Consider the following 19,730-nt stretch of genomic DNA (forward strand, 5'->3'; position numbering starts at 1 on the left):
TACTTCTACGGTGATATGTTTTAAGGAAATAGTTACGGTGGGGGGTGTAACGGGCAACATCAGAATGACAGTTCATTGTCCTGTTGATCGTCTTCTTGGTTAGCGATATCAGCAGCTACAATCTAAAGCAGCCAAGCTTGTAGCCAGTCACCATTCAGAATTTTAAATATCTGCTGGGTGAAGAGACGAACACATCTCGGATGAAGCTAACTCTCATTCTTTCATCATATAGAGGAGCCAAAAAAATGTAAACACTCTTTGACAGTTAATATCTTTGGAACAACCTGATATATCGCTGGAATATTGCGCTGTAGCGTAGTCCATTGTTTTCTCAACAGATCTCGGCGCCCGTTTTCAGGATGATGACAGTGCAGCAACGAATAAAATGAGACTGAGGAACCCAAGGCCTTTTTGAAGTGGTACTGAAAGTACGAAAACGTGATGCAGATACAACGGCAATGGCGTAATGTGTACAGAAGTCAGCCATCAACACGAACAACAATTTGTCGTATTCGGGATAAATTTAAAGCCGACGGTACTGTTCAGAATGTGCCTAAGGCCAGGTCTGGCCGACCAAAAACATCAATAAGTCCAGCTTCAAGCGCTGATGTGTTGCAACATTTTACTGGGTCACCTCAAAAATCTATGAAGCAGGTTGAAAGTGAAACCGGGGTAACGCGATCAAGCATACGACGAATCCTGAAGGCTGCGGAGTAGAAAGTGTACTTTCTAAGATCGTTGTACGCTATGAACGAGGAGAGAAACACTGCGAGTGTTTTGAAGGCATGCTTCGCGAGAATGAATGGTTTGAAGGGTGGTCATATGTGGTCTGCAGAGGCGCAGTTCAAACTGAACGGTTATGTAAACCTCCGCAACTGCATGCACTGAAATCCTGAACATCTTCACGTTCCTGTGGACAACCACGTTCATCTACCGGGTGTTACTGTGTGGCGTGGTCTGGCCCATTTCTAAGATACTGTAACTGGTGAGTCGTATCTTCATATTCTGCTCACATCGATTTTACTTTACTGGAAATGAAAGACTTTTACCTACAAGAAGATGGCGGTTCATCTCACTACCACGGACGCGTCAGAACCTTAAACTAAACTAAACTTCTCCGGAACAGGCCATGAAGGCCCAAAGGTACCGACCGGCCGCCGTATCATCCTCAGCCCACAGGCGTCACTGGGTGGAGGCGCATGTGGTCAGCACGCTGCTCTCCCGGCCGTATGTCAGTTTCAGAGACCGGAGCCGCTACCAATCAAGTAGGTCTTCAGTTTGCCTCAAGAGGGCTGACTGCACCCCGCGTGCCAACAGCGCTCGGCAGGCCGGATGGTCACCCATCCAAGTGCTAGCCCAGCCCGACAGCGCTTAACTTCGGTGATCTGACGGGAACCGGTGTTACCACTGCAGCAAGGCCGTTGACGGACGTCAGAGCCTACTTGGATGAAAATCTACCTGGGCGATGGACAGGTCGAAGAGAGGCCATTGAGTGCCCACCACGGTCTCCAGACATTACACTTCTTGGGCTCTACCTATGGAGGACCTTGAAAAAAAAGGTTTATGCACAGAAGCCAGCTACACTGAACGAGCTACAAGAAAGGCGACGGCTCGCGTCAGTCGGGAAATGCAGGATCGAGTCCCCGCACTGTACAAACATCCAACAGCTACCATTGGTACATTTCAGTGCTCAAATGCGGCTAACATCAATGCAACCTTGAACAGAGAAATTTTTATTTCATATCGTGTTTCAGGCTGCTGTGTCAGTGGCACTTGCTCACAGAAGCGTACAAACGCTCAGCCTGACCCCTTACAGTGCAACTACAGCGCCTCTACTCACCGAAGCACATATCACTGCTCGACGTCAGTACTGCGACTCGCCATTACAGCCTGCCAATGATAATATGGTTGATCCTGCAATACTCTTTTCTCTAGAAGGAGAAGCAAATGGAAGAAATGCTCGACCCCCTATCCCATTTCGAGCACCAAACTACCTCTCGTGACAGAAGAACCAAAAATGATTAACAGTGCATCCGTGCAAAAGGTTGAGAGGGGAAAACACAGTGTATCTACTGGGTATGAAATATTCTTAGCACAGGATTATCACGGGAAAAGTGATTGCAGTGGCCGTTTTATGAATCGGTAGCTTAAGTTCTGCGGGGCGTCTGAGAGACATGATATGGGAAATGAGTAGATCATAATTGACTACAATAGGAATTAATAAAGTAGGAAGGAATTAAGTTTATATTGGCACGAGCCGCTGGTCAATATCGTCTCAAGAATACAGTGTGTAAGTCATCACCATAATCAGTGGCGTAAGTCTAAACAGAAGAGTTTTACTTCCTGCAAGATTATATGCCGTGCTATGCGGATTCATAGAGTTTACCCTGAAACGGATTGGCATACACTACGGTTGATGGACTGAGATGACCAACTCTGTATAGACCCTGGTGAGCCAAATAAATATTTGAAAATCACAGTCTAACAAGGATCGGAATAATTTACTAAGCTTACAAGAATATGAATATCCAAAGTAACTCACTAAATATTAATTCCACGTAGGCAATGATCAGACTACACTTCATAAGAAAATCTCCGATGGGCAGTAACTGTACCCATATTAGTGTGTCGTTCTTACTTAGAAAAAGTAGAATACAGGCATAAGAAATACGGCTCTTTACATGAGCGAAACGAAACTGTGCGAGAACTCATATCGTTGTAAGCGAAATACTAAGGGAGGACACTTATCTTTGTTAAATAATGGACCATCATCATCCAAAGTGGAATGAGCAGCAGGAAAGAATGGACAATGAAATATCGGAACTAAAAGCTACAAATTATAAATGTCAAAGCAGAAGAAGAGTAAGGAAACCATAAATGCGTAGTTGTCTTAATATGTTACATTGTCTCATACTTGAAGCTAAGAAGTAGATGAACAATAGGCAACATACCCATAGTTCCTTATAAAAAAGATTGTCGGTTTGACTGTAGCTCTATCCCTCTGTAAGAACGACACGAAAACTACAGTTCCCACTCATTTTCACTTCAGAATTTGACAATTCTACAAAATAATCATGTCACTAAATCTGTCCCATCGCAAACCTGGTAAAAAAAAAAATAGAACAAATTTGATGCCTTTATAGTGGTTGTGAGAAGACGACGAAAGAATGTTGGTCACAGTATCTTACAGACATCTCTTGTAACGATTCGTCTACGTGTAATCAAATGGCCAGTACTTCACTCTTGATCATACGAATCCAGGTTCTGTTTCGTAGGTTAAAAATCAAGTGATAAAAATTACAATGTGGTCCCACTCGCAGTATGAGAAAATGCATGATGGACCGTTATGCAGTACTGGTAAAGTCTATGCAGGTCCATCACCTTTGCCTCAGTGAACGAACTTAGAAACAAGCTGTCAGCACAGCAGTCGGTCGATGAAATTCACACGTAAATATTAGTGAAGTGCTCAGTGAACTATAAATGAGAAACGTTGCAAGAAGGCGCAGATTCTTCTTCTAAAATACTGTTCGATACATTCTAGTAACCACTTCCAAATTAGGTTTTGAAACAAATGTATATACACACGAAAATGAAAAATGCGAAGACAAGAAGAAAAAGGTAACGGTGATGAGAAAAATTATTGGGATATAGAATCAGTTTCTAATCGATCCTCATGCAGATGGGACTGGAAAGAGACATATTGTAAACTGTATGCAGTACCCTCTGCTGTGCCTTGTACAGTTGCTTGCTGAATATGTATGCAGTTTTATTTACCCTCAAACGATAATCTCAATGGCGCCATGTTTATTTATGACACTAGAAATTAAATGAAGCGACGTACTGACATTGAATAATTGAAGCCAGCCCTGTACTTTTATTTTTGGTACGAAATTTTATATAGTGAATAAATTACTTTTAAAAATGTTTGTAACTCTCTGTGTATCTGCAAAAAGTAACACAAAATGTATATTCAAGGGTTCTTTACGTTCTACATGAAAATATACCGATCAGCCGGTCTTGTGTGTATTAACAACAACACGGGCTTCACGTCCAGAATCACGGCTTTGGAAAAAACACTTTTCTTTGTGTAATCTTGTTTCATAAAAAATTTCACGAGATCTTGTATATCTGAAAGAATAGGCAATACATTCAAAGTATTTCTATAATGCGTATGCAGAAATAGCTAAGGGACCAAAACGAATACGTTAACAATTTTGTGTTAGTGGTCAGGATAATACATCACTGGAAGGATGCATGACATTAGTGGCATACTAAAACTTTTTCATTCTAATTCGGCGCAGGGAAGTTTGCGAGTGATACGTGGTTGTATGTTGTCGGAGCTTAAATGCTTGTGGATCTTATTGTGATTTACTGATATAATCATAAAACAGAGACCCTCAAAATCTTAACACAGAAAATTATCCGTGCTCCAATTTCTCAAACGCCATTTGACAATGTCGTGTAACGAGTACTGCTCTACTAAAGGAGCCGGGATGTCATATACTGAAACCTCTATTACTGAGAACTTGATAAACACAATGAACGTTGCCGCAAGGTAAAATTAGCAAACAGAATAAATAACCAAATCTGTTAATTAAGTAATATATAGCTATGAAGTACAATAATCAAAGAAAGACTTCTATGCGTACGGACAGGTATACTAACCGCTAATCTTTTCTTATCCACCATTCCACCCAAAAACAACAGCTCGGATGTAGCTGAAATTACACCAGCATATGATGCGGCTACAACAACGCCGCTTCAACAGTGCCGTCTAGCAGCGCTACAAACTTCAGCAGCACAAGTCTTACCATCATCGGCCATCACCACGCCATCTTCTCTGGCTACAGTCGCATCAGTATGCTCTGAAACTGTAACAATATCATGAAATTCATCTTAGCAACAAAACAACTCCAATGTTAAAAATCAATAACAGATCCTTAACCCTCTGATGAAACAACAAAGCAGTATAAATACTGCAAGAACGAAATAATGAAAACCATTCCTATCGTTTCCCAAGCTTCTACCCCACTCAGACGTCTCTCCTATCGATACATAACCAAAAGTTTCTTGATTCTGGGTCTCTGTCACCTTGAACCAAGACGTTTCTCTATAACTTCAGCGACACTCAACTTACACCAAATAAGGGCTTCGAACAAGGGCTTCACAATCACCTTCAGTTCCTAACTGCTACACAAATGTTTCTCCATGACCTTTGGTTCCAAGAATCCTTGCTTCGTCTTAGTCCTCCACATTCGAAATAGTTCCTACTGCTGACAATGCCCACTAAACCTCGCTCGTGTCATTGAGAAGATAAATCCTGGGACCACAGTGAAATGAAAACTTTCATCATTAATCTCAGGTACGTACAGCCCTTCGAATATGCAACAGTTACAGCTCCACAACCGTCGTCCATGTGTTTCCAGATTCACCGTCAAGCACTGACTACCTTACCCTATACAACATCTTAATTTACCACTGTAGACAGCAAGTAGGAAAGAGTAGAAACTTTCTGATCCGAAACCCGACGATACTGCTCCCAAATATGCGGTAATGACCACCAAACCCAAGTATGTGAAAGCTCAACGAGCTGTCTACATTGAAACACCAATCGCCTAATAACACAATGTCCCAACTTATAATTCCCATCACAAATCAGCATCTGTAACCTGTCCCAAGTGAATAAGTGTAACGCAAAAACCCCTCCCAAAAACTTGACGTCCTTAATATCCATCCCATCGGCTTACCACTACCTGTGGTCCAGCTCCACTACTGATAAGATACTGTGGCATCTCCAACTGCAGAAAAAAAAAATAATTGCGAAATGAAAACTTCCAGCATTAATCTCGGGCACGTAAACCTCTCAGACAGCGTGCAAATTTTTAATTTATTTTTTGACGTAACTGATGCTGCCATTCAATAAAACTATTGGCTGTTACGCATGCCCGGTTTCCAAGAAAAAATAACTAGTAATACAATTTGTCACAGCTGTTAGCTGAATTTTCCAAATTGATGAACTCATATCATTTGAAAACAATTAACAATGCAATTTGTCGCCGCTGTGAGATAAATTTTCCATCTTTTTGACCACATGTCCTATAATAGATCACACCGATTGTGCATTCTGTCGTTCACCAAGGTCACTGCTGTAGTCACCAAATACACTTTCACAGGCTCATATACTTTTCTTTGACCTGCCCCGTACCACGTGCAACATTGGAAATATACAGCAGCCCACTCACCACCACAAACACATCCAGATCCTCTTACCTTGCCCCAACACTCTCAATAAAATCTAATATGTACTATTCCCCAGTGCTTAAGATCGGTCATTCCGCTTTCCCTCCTCCTATCTAATGATATCTATACACTGAAGAGCCAAAGAAACTGGTACACCTGCCTAATATCATGTAGGGTCCGCGCGAGCACGCAGAAGTGCCGGAGCACGACGTGGCATGGATTCGACTAATGCGAGTAATGCCTGAGTAGCTGCTGGAGTGAACTGACACCTAGAATCCCACAGGGCTGTCCGTAAATCCGTAAGAGTACGAGGTGGTGCAGATCTCTTCTGAACAGCGCTTTGGAAGGCATCATTGATATGCTCAATAATGCTCATGTCTTGGGCGTTTGGTGGCCAGCGGAAATGTACGAACTCAGAAGACTGTTCCTACGGCTGGTCTGCAGGAATTCTGGACATGTGGGGTGTCGCATTGTCCTACTGGTAGCGCCAAATCTGTCGGCATGCACAATGAACATGAATGGATGCAGGTGATGAGGCAGAATGCTTATGTAGGTATCACATATCAGAGTCATTATCTAGAGGTATCAGGGGTCCCATGTCACTCCAGCTGCACACGCCCCCCGCCATTACAGAGCCCCCAGCAGCTTGGACAGACCTCTCCTGAAATGCAGGGTCCCTAGATTCATGAGTTGTCTCCATGCCCATACACGTCCATCCGCTCGATATAATTTAAAACGAGACTCATCCGACCAGGAAACATGTTTCCAGTCATCAACAGTCTTGGTGTTGACGGTCGTGGGTGAGGCGTAAGGCTTTAAGTCGTGCAGTCATGAAGGGTACACGAGTGGGCCTCCGGCTCCTATAGCCCATATCGATGGTGTTTCTTTGAATGGTTCACACGCTGACACTTGTTGTTGGCTCAGCACTGAAATCTGCAGCAATTTGCGGAAGGGTTCCAGTTCTGTCACGTTGAACGGTTCTCTTCAGTCGTCGTTGGTCCGGTTCTTGCAGGGCCTTTCCCCGGCCACAGCGATGTCGGAGATTTGGTACTCTATTTCACCAGATTCCTGGTATTCACGGTACACAGGTTAAATGGTCGTACAGGAAGATCCCCACTTCATCGCTACCTCCGGGATGCTGTGTTCCATCAGTCGTGAGCCGACTGTAACACCACGTTCAAACTAACTTAAATCTTGATAACCTGCTGATGTAACAGCAGTAACCGATCTAATAACTGCGCCAGACACTTGTTGTCTTGCATAGACGTTGCCGACCGCAGGGTCGTATTCTGCCTGGTTACATGTCTCTGTACTTGAATACGTTTGCCTATACCAATTTCTTTGGCGCTTGAGTGTGCTATCCACACTGTGTATCCAGATTCGAGCATCAGAATTCCTAAGAATCCGCACATCGTCCACCAGCTGATCATCATCATGCAGCGTTAGTTGAGCATTGCCATGTTTACGTTAAAAATCTTAACGTTAAATTCATCTGTTTTGCTATTTTTGTTTTTCATCTTTTAATGATTTCAGCCATACCGAATTAAGAAAACGGACACGGCCAGTTACATTCTGCTGCCCGTCCCCCCTCCCTTTGTCTCAATGAAATGATAGTAAAGAAATACAAAAAATTAAAAACAAAAAGATGCACGGGCACTTTATTTCTGGCCGCGCTTTACCTGCTTAATGAAATATACGCCGTAGTTGGAAACCCATACTGTGTCTGTTTATTTAGGACGCTACTGTTAGTGGTTCGTTGTCGGGCTGGTCTGTGGTACTTGCTTCCGACTACACCTCCTCTTTTTGTAATGCTTACCTGCACTACCAACCAAGGCCTTATCGGATCCACGGCACTAGTTATCTTAGCTGTATAGCATTCCATAGGCGGACCAATATGCTATCAACCAGGTGGTCCTAGTATTGTGGCTCGTGGGTGTATTTAACCCGCCCAGCTAGCCACGCAGTCTAGCACGACTTCTCCCGGCGGATAAGTGTCGAGGTCCGGTGTGCTGGCCAGCCTGTGGGTGGTTTTTAAGGCGGTTTTCCATCCACCTCGGCGACGGCGTGCTGGTTCCCTGTACTCCGCCTCAGTTACATTGTCTCGGTGTTTGCTGCACAAATACCGTTTCCAGAAACACATACAACATAATTATTCTACTACGCAAACATTTCACTCGTCTGCTATGCGATGTTTCTAGTGTGGTGTCCACTGATGGCCAAACCGAACAATAACCCTGGGATTGGTATGAGATGCTGGTGGGGTGGGTGGATTGCTGTGGTCTGTTGTGGGGTTGTTTCTAGGTTCCAGGTGTAATAACATACAATAAAATACAATGGGTGTACTTATATCAGCACGCTTCCTTTTGTTTTTAAACGCATTAGTGTTGGAAATGAACCGGTTACTCAGCCAGCTTAACATCCCGTTTTAGCCTCTAAACTAGAAGTATAAAAAAATGGTTCAAATGGCTCTGACCACAATGCGACTTAACTTCGGAGGTCATAAGTCCCCTAGAACTTAGAACTACTTAAACCTAACTAACCTAAGGACATCACACACATCCATGCTCGAGGCAGGATTCGAGCCTGCGACTGTAGCGGTCGCGCGGTTCCAGACTGAAGCGCCTAGAACCGCTCCGTCATCGCCTTTGGTCTAGAAGTGTCGTTTAGTGGGAAAGTTTCGTCAAATGAAGAGACATTGCCTCCTCAAAAAATTTTGTGTCTTTTTCAGAAGAACTTCTTCTTCAGTGGGTGAATTTACTGAATCAGTTTTACATTTGTCGATGGAGCTTATGCTGACAAGGACCTACTTTTCTCAAACACATTTTTTCGGAGACATTAATCAACAACCATTAAATCAAAGTGCTCATGCGCTGAAGTTCAGAACAGTGTCTTCATTGTGGTCAGGAGACGAAACGGAGATTGTCAGACACATTGGTGTTCGTCAGGCAGCACAGTTCAAAGGTAACCAAACAAATCATCAGGTCAGTCGAACTAGGTTACCGGAAGGTGAGAGAGAGGTGACCTTTTTCATATTCGTAAATGTGCGAGCAATTCATCATCCACCGCTGCAGAGACAGGGAACAGCAGCACTAGAATTAGGAAGAAGAAGAGTTGGACAAGCAAAGTGCTTCGGGAGCAGTGATGGGGGGGGGGGGGGGGTGGAGAGTAGTGGGGACTGGGTCGGCGGTGTTTGTTTTATTGACGACGATAAATAACGAGGGGGATGAAATATGGAGGCGGCCCCTGGGACGTGGCGGCGCGGGACGGTCCCGTGTGCTGATCGCTGGCCGTCGTGTTTACATGCCCCGCACAGTGTAATCGCACCTGTTGGGCGTGGTCAGTGGGCAGACATACACACACACACACACACACACACACACACACACACACACACCGCAGCCGCCGGCTGTTGGCAGACCTCCTGCGGTCGCGACGTCAGCAAGCCAGACGTGGCCTCAACCGCCACAGTAGGAGATTTCCCCACTGAACACAGGTAATGCGAGATTAAAGGAGATCGACTAGACTTATGGGATACATTACACAGGTCAACGAAAAAAATCTTGTTATTAACGAAAATGGCTTATTTTCACAGTTTTCAGTGGGTAGATCCTCATAATACAACAAAAAATCGCTGTTATTAATAAAAAGGCTTATTTTCACAGTTTTTAGTGGGCAGGTCCTCATATTATAATACAAAACCGGACTAGGACGAGTGGGGCTCGCGCTGCGAGGATTCACTACGGACGTTTTACAGTTCTTCTGTCGCATAGTTTCATAACAAGTTCCGCATCGCACATTGATGTTTCTCGAAAAAGAATATAGTTGAAAGCGATGTTTATGTGTGTTTTCGGTGGTGATAATATCTTTGATATGTTGTAAAGATTAAATTGATATTAGTTCGTGGTAATTTGGTGCGCTACAAGCATTCAGTTGATTTCGGTTCGTGGCTTATTTCTTTGGAATTAATGTCACCAGTGAGGTGTCGAAATACTGGTCGGTGTGCGCGCAACGCTGTCGATCTACAAGATGGTCGCGTCAATGAGACCGACGAAGAACTTAGACAGCGTTTGGAGGCAAAAGGAATAGGAATTTCTCAAGTACGAGCCATTATGACTCCGGAATAACGGATACATCGATCCATTGTGATTCCGAACAGGAGACAGAGTCAAGCTCGACTCGCTCAATTGAAGATTACATACAAAATAATTTTGAATGTCGACAAAACAGAACGCCAAACATGTGTTATCAATGGTGACAGTATCTTTGATGTGTTGCAGAGATTAAACTGATGTCTGATATTGTAGCCTGACCTGCATGAAAAGCATGTGGTGGTGTCCCCCAACTTCACTGAACTGCGTTGCCGGTTCTTCACGTGCCGATGAGCATAACTGAGGCAGGTTGGTATAGATAGAGGAAATGTTGGACAGACTTAAGGAGAAGAGGAAATGGACAGACACAGGGGAGGAGGGGGAGGTGCAAGTGACATGTGGAAGGTGCAGAGGGGTAGTGGGCAAGTGGAAAAGGAAGAGGAAGAGGCGGACATGGAAAGATAGGGATAAAGGAAGACATGGCGAGGGACAAGGGGAAGGAAGCAATGGTCAGAAAGAGCGGGGGACTAAATGGAGAAAGAAAGGAGGAGGAGAAAATAAAAAGTTGAGAGAGTAGGGAGGAGGAGCAGTGTTCAATATAGGTGTTGAACGCAGGGAAATTATGGAATAAGACATATACAGGGAGAGGGAGGAAGATGATGTACCGACTTAAGGGAAGGAGGAAGAGATGAGCAAAGGGAGGGAGGAGGAGGAGGAGAGGTTGGTTGGTTGGTTGATTTGGGAGAGGAGACCAAACAGTGAGGTCGTCGGTCCATCGGATTAGGGAAGCATGTGGAACAAAGCCAGCCGTGCCATTTCAAAGGAACCTTCCCGGTATTTGTCTCAAGAATTTAGGGAAATCCAGGAAAACTTGAATCAGAATGCCCGGACGCGGATTTGAACCGTCGTCCTCCCGATTGGGAGTCCAGTGTGCTAATGACTGCAGCACCTCGCTCGGTGGGAGCAGAATGCGAGAGAGAGGCAATTGCGAGACATTGCTGTGTTCGCTAGTTTAACGTAAAGTTCAACCTGATACCTCTATCCGTTCCTGAGGAAAACGGATGGTAACAGACAAAACGGACAAAAAAATGACAAAAATTGTCTTATGTTATGGAACTGAAAATTAGTAATTTTCTGATTTTTTTCTTGTAACTTTATTGTGGAATCTTGTTTCTTGCCAAATTTCGTGATTCTAGGTCAACGGGAAGTATCCTATTGGTTTTCGTGAGTGAGATTGTATCAAAATGTGTGACATAAATGACCGTTTCTTTCGTCTGCACTGAGCTAAATCCTTAATATTTTTACACCGCCAAGGGACCGTAGACTTCAATACTTGACGTAAATTTCAAATTGACATCTCCACCCTATCAAGAAAAACAAGTGGTCTTGACAGATAGACGGACAGACAGAAAGACGGACAACAAAGTGATCAAATAAGGGTACCGTATTTACCGATTCGTGTACGGAAGGCTTAATAGCAGGGCTACACTTGTTGTTGTATATAGTACGTGTAACATTTCAAGCAATAATATTAAAGTGGCATTTTCATGCCAGCGTTTCCACTGCTTAATGTACACTATCTGATCAATAGTATCGACACACCTATTAGTGGATACCGTTATGGGATCCGTCCATCCTTCACCTTCACTATGGCTTGAAACGTGCAGAAAACACTTTCAGTGAGGTGCCAGAATGTATAGAGATGGATGGCATCCCATTATTCTTCAAGAGCCGAAACCAGAGAAAGTGACGATGTCGCACGTTCGGTTGTGGAGCGACGTCGACTTTGGAACACATCCCAAAGGTGTTCCATTGCGTGGGCCAGTCCATTTCATGACTGTTACCGTCCACAGACCATTGCCTCACAGATGCTGCTTTGTGAGCGAATAGATTGTCGTACGGATACATTCACCGCCTCCGAACTTTTTCTCTGCTGTACACAGTACGCACTGTTGTAAAATGTTTTCATTCCTTTGCACACTTTGAGTTTTCTTAAGTGCAGTTTCGGGACCACATCCGGAATCACTCAAACACGCTGACACCTTAACACGACATCCTCCTTACTTCACTTTCGGCACTATACGAGAATCGAGGTAACGTTCTTCAGGTATTCGCCAAACCCCAAATATTTCATCGGACTGCCATAGGCTATAACGTGATTGGTCACATACTTGTTTTCAGTCATACACTGCTTAGTGGCACCGCTCTTTTAACCACTTCAAGTGCCGCTTAGCACTGACTGCTGTGATGTGAGGTTTACCAGGGGCTATTTGACCAATGTACCACGTCCTTTTCAACTCATTATGCATAGTCACTGTGCTAGTCGGACCTCTGCTAACACGTTGGAACTCACGAGCGATTCCTTCCGCCGATATTTCGTGATTTATTCAAACACCCTCCACAATATCAAACTGCTCCTCCCCATCAGTACATGAAATCTGTCTGGCCTTGATTTAACTGTGGATGTTCCTTCAATCACATGACTAATAGTGGGTAGTTTGGGGGTTTGAAGTGCTGCTGATGGATTTGTTACCCAGGTGATAACCAATGACTAGTCCACGTTCGATATCACTGAATGCTCCTGACTGATCCATTCTGCTATTACTGCTTCCCTACTAACATCACAAATACCCCGCCTCGTTTTGTAGTGTCTGTTTCACATTTCGTATTCTGTAGTAATCAATACGGCTTACTTTTGATCGAATGGTGTACATTGTAACTAAGCTCAGTGGAGAAAGAATTAGTCGCCCCCAGGAGACATCATGCTAATACACCAGCTCTTGCCTTTACGATGTATAAATGGAGACGCGACGAATAAAAATTTGTATCGAGGACAGGAATCGAACCCACGTCTCCTGATTACTAGGCAGATGTGCTGACCACTACGCCACCTTGGCTTTCCCCACTGCTACCTCCTCAATCCAAGTACCCGTTCACACCTCAGCTCTCTTCGCATTGCCCCCAAACTCAGCCTTGGAACAAATTTTCATTCGTCGTTTGACTCAGCATACTCACTTTGTCAGAAGAGTTGCAGGAAAGTTTCTTTTTTAATTTGAAAATTGCACTTACTAAGTAATTATCCTATCGCCCATCGAAGTAGTCCCTTCCCAATCTACACACAGTTGCCAAAGTTTCTGTAGGTCTTGGAAGCAAGCAGAGAAAATTTCAATTGCGCTTCTCCTCTTGGGGGGGGGGGGGGGGGGGAATCACGAGGTGACAGGTAAAGCGGATATTGCGGGTGTGGCATGATGGTTCAAATGGCTCTGAGCACTATGGGACTCAACTGCTGTGGTCATCAGTCCCCTAGAACTTAGAACTACTTAAACCTAACTAACCTAAGGACATCACACACATCCATGCCCGAGGCAGGATTCGAACATGCGACCGTAGCAGTCGCACGGTTCCGGACTGCGTGCCTAGAACCGCGAGACCACCGCGGCCGGCGTGGCATGATAATAACAGAACGTCTGGCCAGGTAACAGGTGGGATCTTGAATTGTCATGCAGTAAGAACCAATGATGAGAAGGCCACATATTTCGGCAGCGATGTCGAATTGCTTGTCGCAAACTTTCAAGACTTCTGTGTAAAGAGTTTGGTGAATTGTTTGACCTGGGGGAACATACTCGTGTACTAGCAAAGACTGAAATCAAAGTTGTCTTTGTTCTTGAGGGCTGTCGTTTGACTTTTTTCGAGGGTGGTGATCCGGGACTCCACCATTCTGCCCTTCGACGCTTCGTGTGGGGGTTATGCTGGTAGTACCAACTTTCATTCCCAACAGTAATCATGGACAGAAATGTGGGATCAAGTTAGAATCTGTCCAGCAGTTCGGCAGAATTTCTTCGCCTTTGCTCTTTTTGTTTCTCTGTTGAGTGTGAGGGATGAGTTTCGCATTAAGTTTCCGCTTCCGTAAATCTTCGCATAAGGTATTATGACCCGCATCTCGATTCAAACTAGGTTCTTCTGATATCGCACGCACATTTACATGATGGTCTTCTTGCAATACCTGCCTTACATGCTCCACGTCTGCATCGGTATGTGCCGTAGACAGGCAACCATCTCTGGGCTCTTGATGCAATAATTTACCAACAGCCGTATGTATTGCAGAAATTTGTTTTATGAACTTCTTACGCGCTACCAGTTTCGGCATTACATTGATGCCATCTTCAGGCCCCCCACGTCATAGTCGTAAAATCGCTATACACAGTCTGTGTCGCCTGGCCATCAAGAGCCGTTGCATAACGATTTGATTCACGGATCCAGTTATATGGCTCCTTCCGTGTATAGCGATTTTACGACTATGACGTGGGTAGCCTGAAGATGGCATCAATGTAATGCCGAAACTGGTAGCACGTAAGAAGTTCATAAAATAAATTTCTGCAATACAAACGGCATCAAGAAATACATGCCAGCCGTTGTCGTATGGTCCATAATGGATCAACGAAGATCTCTGGGATCGTCTTGCGCTGAACCTCTGCCTTCACGACACCTTTTGTGCCACTCGCAAACATGACTTCTTGAAAGTCCCTCGCCTGTATTTGCTTTCATGATCATTGTTCACGTTTGACTAGGGATGTTCCTGAGCTTAACACAGAACTTAATGTTCACTCTTTGCTCGTAATCAGCATCCATTGTGTTACAGTAACTAATGCGCCAAGAACCGAAACAGTGGATAGCGAAGCACTGCCCTGCCACCTAGTGAGTTTGCACCGAAACATGGCCGAGATCATTTGGAGGACGCAGTCACACCAGTAACATTAAAACAACATTTGTTCCTTTTTAGTATCGCAAAATCAGAAATAAAAATACCTGCCCTGCATCATTTCTAACAAGGGAGTATAGCCGTCATAGAGGCTTGAGAGGTGAAGAGGTCTCAGGAACCATATAGTTTCATTTGATGAAATGATTTCAGGGAGGATCTACATCGTTTGGTTCGATACTAAGCTGCTATTCCAATACAGATGGAGAGACTCTGCAATGATGTCTGAGTTTAGGGGGAATACCAAGTAGGTTGAGACGTGCATGGGAATTTGTATTGAGGAGGAAGGCGGGGGGATAGACCGTATGGTTGTTCAGAGTTTCTGTGATAGGGTGGTGTAGTTGTTACCAGATCTGCGTAGTGAACGGGAAACCTAGGTTCGTATCGCGGCGTTAGCAAAAATTTACATTCGTTGCTTCAGTCTGCTTATATACAACCTGAGGTTGGACCACTCTTTTCTGGTGAACTTACCACGAAGAGCTCTTCGTTTCGGCTCTCTTTTTGGGAAATAACCATGCTGATCCGGAAAAGAAATGTATTACCTCTACCACACGTTTGAACGAATCAGACTGTGGAGGCCTTATTCAATGACAGAGAACATTTCAAGGATCTCTACGAGAAGTTTACCTGTCTATCAAAAGTGAAACTAAAAGCGTTTTTGTTGGACCTGACACTGAGAAATGATGGTTGATTCTAACTTTGAATCAAGGATGGCTGAATGAGAGGGAAGCTTGGGTGTCACTCAAGGACTTTGTTACTGACAGAAAAGCGGATCCAACACATATATTTGTGAGGTGTCAACATGGTGGAAGTGTTGGAGAAGTTAAACTGTTGACCTACAACATTCAATATCTGAAGATTCACACTAATTTTTCCCCTTAAAATTTGCGTGATTTCACGAGGAAAGGGAGTGTACTTTCATAAAGACATCAATTGATAAACAGACGATATAAGGGCCACTGGAATAAGATTCTGTTTAGGAAAATTTATGCATGTAGCACATAATGGTGATACAGTTTACGTTCTTAATGTTATTTACAACTAACAGCCACACATTCTGTGGAGTTAAACGTGCTCTAGACTTCTGCTGTTGAAATAGTTTATGATAACATGGTGCTTTTTAGAGTTGTATGTAGATATGCGACTTATCGCGCTATTAGATTTAAAATTCGTCTTATAATAATTAAGCAATGTCCTTGCCTAACACACCTTAGCAAGTATAACACAATTAGTTAATGTTTTTGTTAACAGACAACTAAAGCCACCCAGCTTCGTGGTTCCAATGTTGTGGATATGTAACGAAGACGCGATTTTTTGTAATCTCGGATTTATATATATATATATATATATATATATATATGTTATGATTATTTTGTGTAACCCGATACTGCTTTACACTACAGTCTTCTTGTAAGCATCGGTTTTCGTTCTTCTTTCATTGTACTTAATTGTTCTGTTCTACTTCTGTTTATATACAGTTTTTGCAAAGTGTCTGAATAACTATGCGGCGTGTTTTAACCCTCCCTTTCAGCCATACGTGTTAAAACGTCGTTTCTGGGACCGGGGTGTGCACTGGTCCCAGGTGGCAATGGGTAACGGGGTGGTGACAAGGACATCGGCCCACACCTTACTTTAACCATGGGCAAATAGTTAACAACGATGCTCACTCTGCGCCTATGCGGGAACAAGGTACAATAAAAAAGAATAAGATCTGTGTGAACTGTTTTGCTCTTCACTGTAACCCATGTACTTTGCGTATCTAAAAGAAGTTATTTTAGGTCTTAATGACTTAAATAGCGGGTCACTTATGTTTGATATTTAGTCATAAGCTGAGTTTGTATCCTTTTTATTTACACTCGCGCACTTTTGGTTATTACGTTTGAATGAATGTAATCACAACAAGCGATATATTGCACTCGATAGATATCGAGAAGGATGTCTACTGATTTGCGTCCTTCGTTGAGCAGTCCTGCCGGGCCAGCCCAATATAAGCTCAGTACGTTCCCTGTTAATGGTGATGGCTGTGCTTGTGGAGCTGTTCCTAAATTTGCCTTTTATCGTTACATAAGCCGATTACACATATCTGAGTCATGACACCGGCCCATTTCAGTAACATTGTGACAATTAGTAGACTAATACTGTTTGGAAAGTACAGGTGTAAGTTACATATTATATATTATGTCCACATTTCAGTGGCCTTTGGCCTATTATTTGCTTTAATCTTTGTCTTGTTGTATAGCAGGTCACATAAAGAAGTTCATTTACAACGAAACTGGAGACGATATAATATTCGTATCTAAAATATGGCCACAACCTAACAGAATACTCGCAAAACTCTGTTTCGTTTTTGTTACCTACGGTGGAAACAGCACCCCACGCGGCCAGCAACTCACACTTCTGAATACGAAATTGGATGAGTGCGAATATTAACGTTTAAACTGATTTGTTATATCGTTTTTACAGTAGGGAGTATATTTAGTGTAATAAAAATCGGCAATACATAAAAAATGGCACAACATTTGTCGTTACCTACATAGAATGTAATACTTACATTATTTAATATACTAAATAAGCCACCACACCTGTACCGTAAGGAAAAACTACACATACGTGGTAACAAATCGTCAAAAACAATAAAACTGTTTCCCAACAAAGAAGAAAGCAGTTCCACAATTGTTAATACATCCGATCCACCGATGGCAAGAATGATCAACACATTCGTTTTTGAAGCGAAAATAATTACATTTCCAAAAAACTCTTGTAACAGAAAGTCGAATTAAGTGTATGAATGGGTGAATCATTAGACTACACAAACGAATTTTTAAGTGTCAAGGAAAATGCCTACAATATTAACAATAGACAACAACAGAAATATATGCTTCTCATGCACGAAATACATGAAACTGCCAGGAAAGTTTCATATCAGCGCACACTCCGCTGCAGAGTGAAAATCTCATTCATGCAATATATGCTTATGTTGTCCTGCTTTCAGCCGAATAAGCCATAAATAAGCGGATATTCTAAAGTATTTCATCACAAACAAGTTGTAGCTTATGTTATTAAATCATTATGATTCGACTGTTTTTAAATGTGTTTCACGAGAACGCATGTCTCATGGTAATTTACTAACGCGCGGAACGCAAAAATATAAAAATTATTTCGTTCACACACGTGACTGTCTGCTTTCTGAGTGCTTGGAGCGCATGTGTTGCTCGATGTGCCAAACGATAACAATTTTCACACTAGGAAGTGTCGTGACTGTGCATAAGCTTGTGATCTATCTGAGCTATTTTCTGCTAACATTTACGTTATACAGCTGTACAGTACGAAATGATCAAGATTAATACGTTTTCATCGACATGTACAACAGGCAGCTCGTTGGAGAAAATGCCATGAATGCCATATTAGAAGCGTTAAGCAGATTATACAAATATAAGCCAATGGGCACAGAATGCCTCTGTAATAAAGAACGGTAATGTTTCTGAAACAGCTGAAAGGTGTGGGCCGCTCTTCACATGCCCTAAATTCGCATGCAGGTCCGTCGGCGCGTAGGAGATGCGCCAATACCGTGCAGTGTGAACTGGAACTAACGACATGGAAACCTACGAGGAAGCTGCCGTACAGACCGGTGGAAGTGACTGTTGAAGCAGCGAGGCGCGCAAGGCAGCCTTTGGTAGCTAAAGCAGACGGCTGGACCAGCACATTGGAGGACACTTCGTTCCTGGCGAGGTATTGTGCAGCCCGGTGGCGACGCAAAGATTCTAAGAACACTCTGCTGCTCTGTTTGTATCCAGGTGCCTGGAAACGTCAGATGCTGTTGTACTGCTCGGTTATTTTCTACGGTGTTGCACGCTATTGTGCTGTACCTCTGCGTCGAAGAAGGGAATCTTGTCTTCTTGCGGATACCACCTTATAAATTGATAACCCTTTGGTCTACTGAGGGCTAGAAGGTTCACGTTCGTCTAGCGACCTCAGAATTAATTTACATTGCATATTTCTAATTGTGTACCTTAGTGGTGACGTGATAATATTCACAATTAAATTTATGATATGGAACGTCTTTTACTGCAGAGCCTTAAGCTAATTAAATTCGATAGTGAGACATTTAACAATATTATGGGAAGGAAAGGTTCTACCCACCATACAGAGGAGATACTGAGTCGCAGATAGGCACAACAGAAAGACTCACAATTAAAGCTTTCGGCCATTGGCCTTCGTCAGCGATAGAAACACGTATGCACACACACACACACACACACACACACACACACACACACACACACACACACACGCAAATTCAACTCTCACACATGCACCTAACAGCAGTCTCAGGCAACTGAAACCACATTGCGAGCAGCAGCACCAGCGCATGATGAGACTGGCGACTGGGCGGGGGTGAGTAGCAGGCTGGAGCGAGGAGGGGGAGTGCTAGTATGGTAGGGGTGGCGGACAGTGAAGTGCTGCAGGTTAGACGGTTGGCAGGGGGAGGCGGGGAGGCGGCTGGAAGTAGCGGAAAAGGAGAGAAATAAAAGTACTGGGTGTGGTGGTGGAATGACAGCTGTGTAATGCTGGAAAGGGAACAGGGAAGGGGCTAGATGGGTGAGGACGGTGACTAACGAGGGTTAAGGCCAGGAGGGTTACGAGGA

General features: G+C 43.5%; 1 pseudogene; it reads right to left on the minus strand.

Annotated features, from left to right (window-relative positions):
* Positions 1 to 1,308: 1,308 nt before the first annotated feature.
* Positions 1,309 to 1,426, minus strand: LOC126279567 (5S ribosomal RNA; annotated as a pseudogene).
* Between the last annotated feature and the right edge of the window lie 18,304 nt (positions 1,427 to 19,730).

Source organism: Schistocerca gregaria, chromosome 6, assembly GCF_023897955.1.
Source record: "Schistocerca gregaria isolate iqSchGreg1 chromosome 6, iqSchGreg1.2, whole genome shotgun sequence".
Taxonomy (NCBI): Eukaryota; Metazoa; Arthropoda; class Insecta; order Orthoptera; family Acrididae; genus Schistocerca; species Schistocerca gregaria.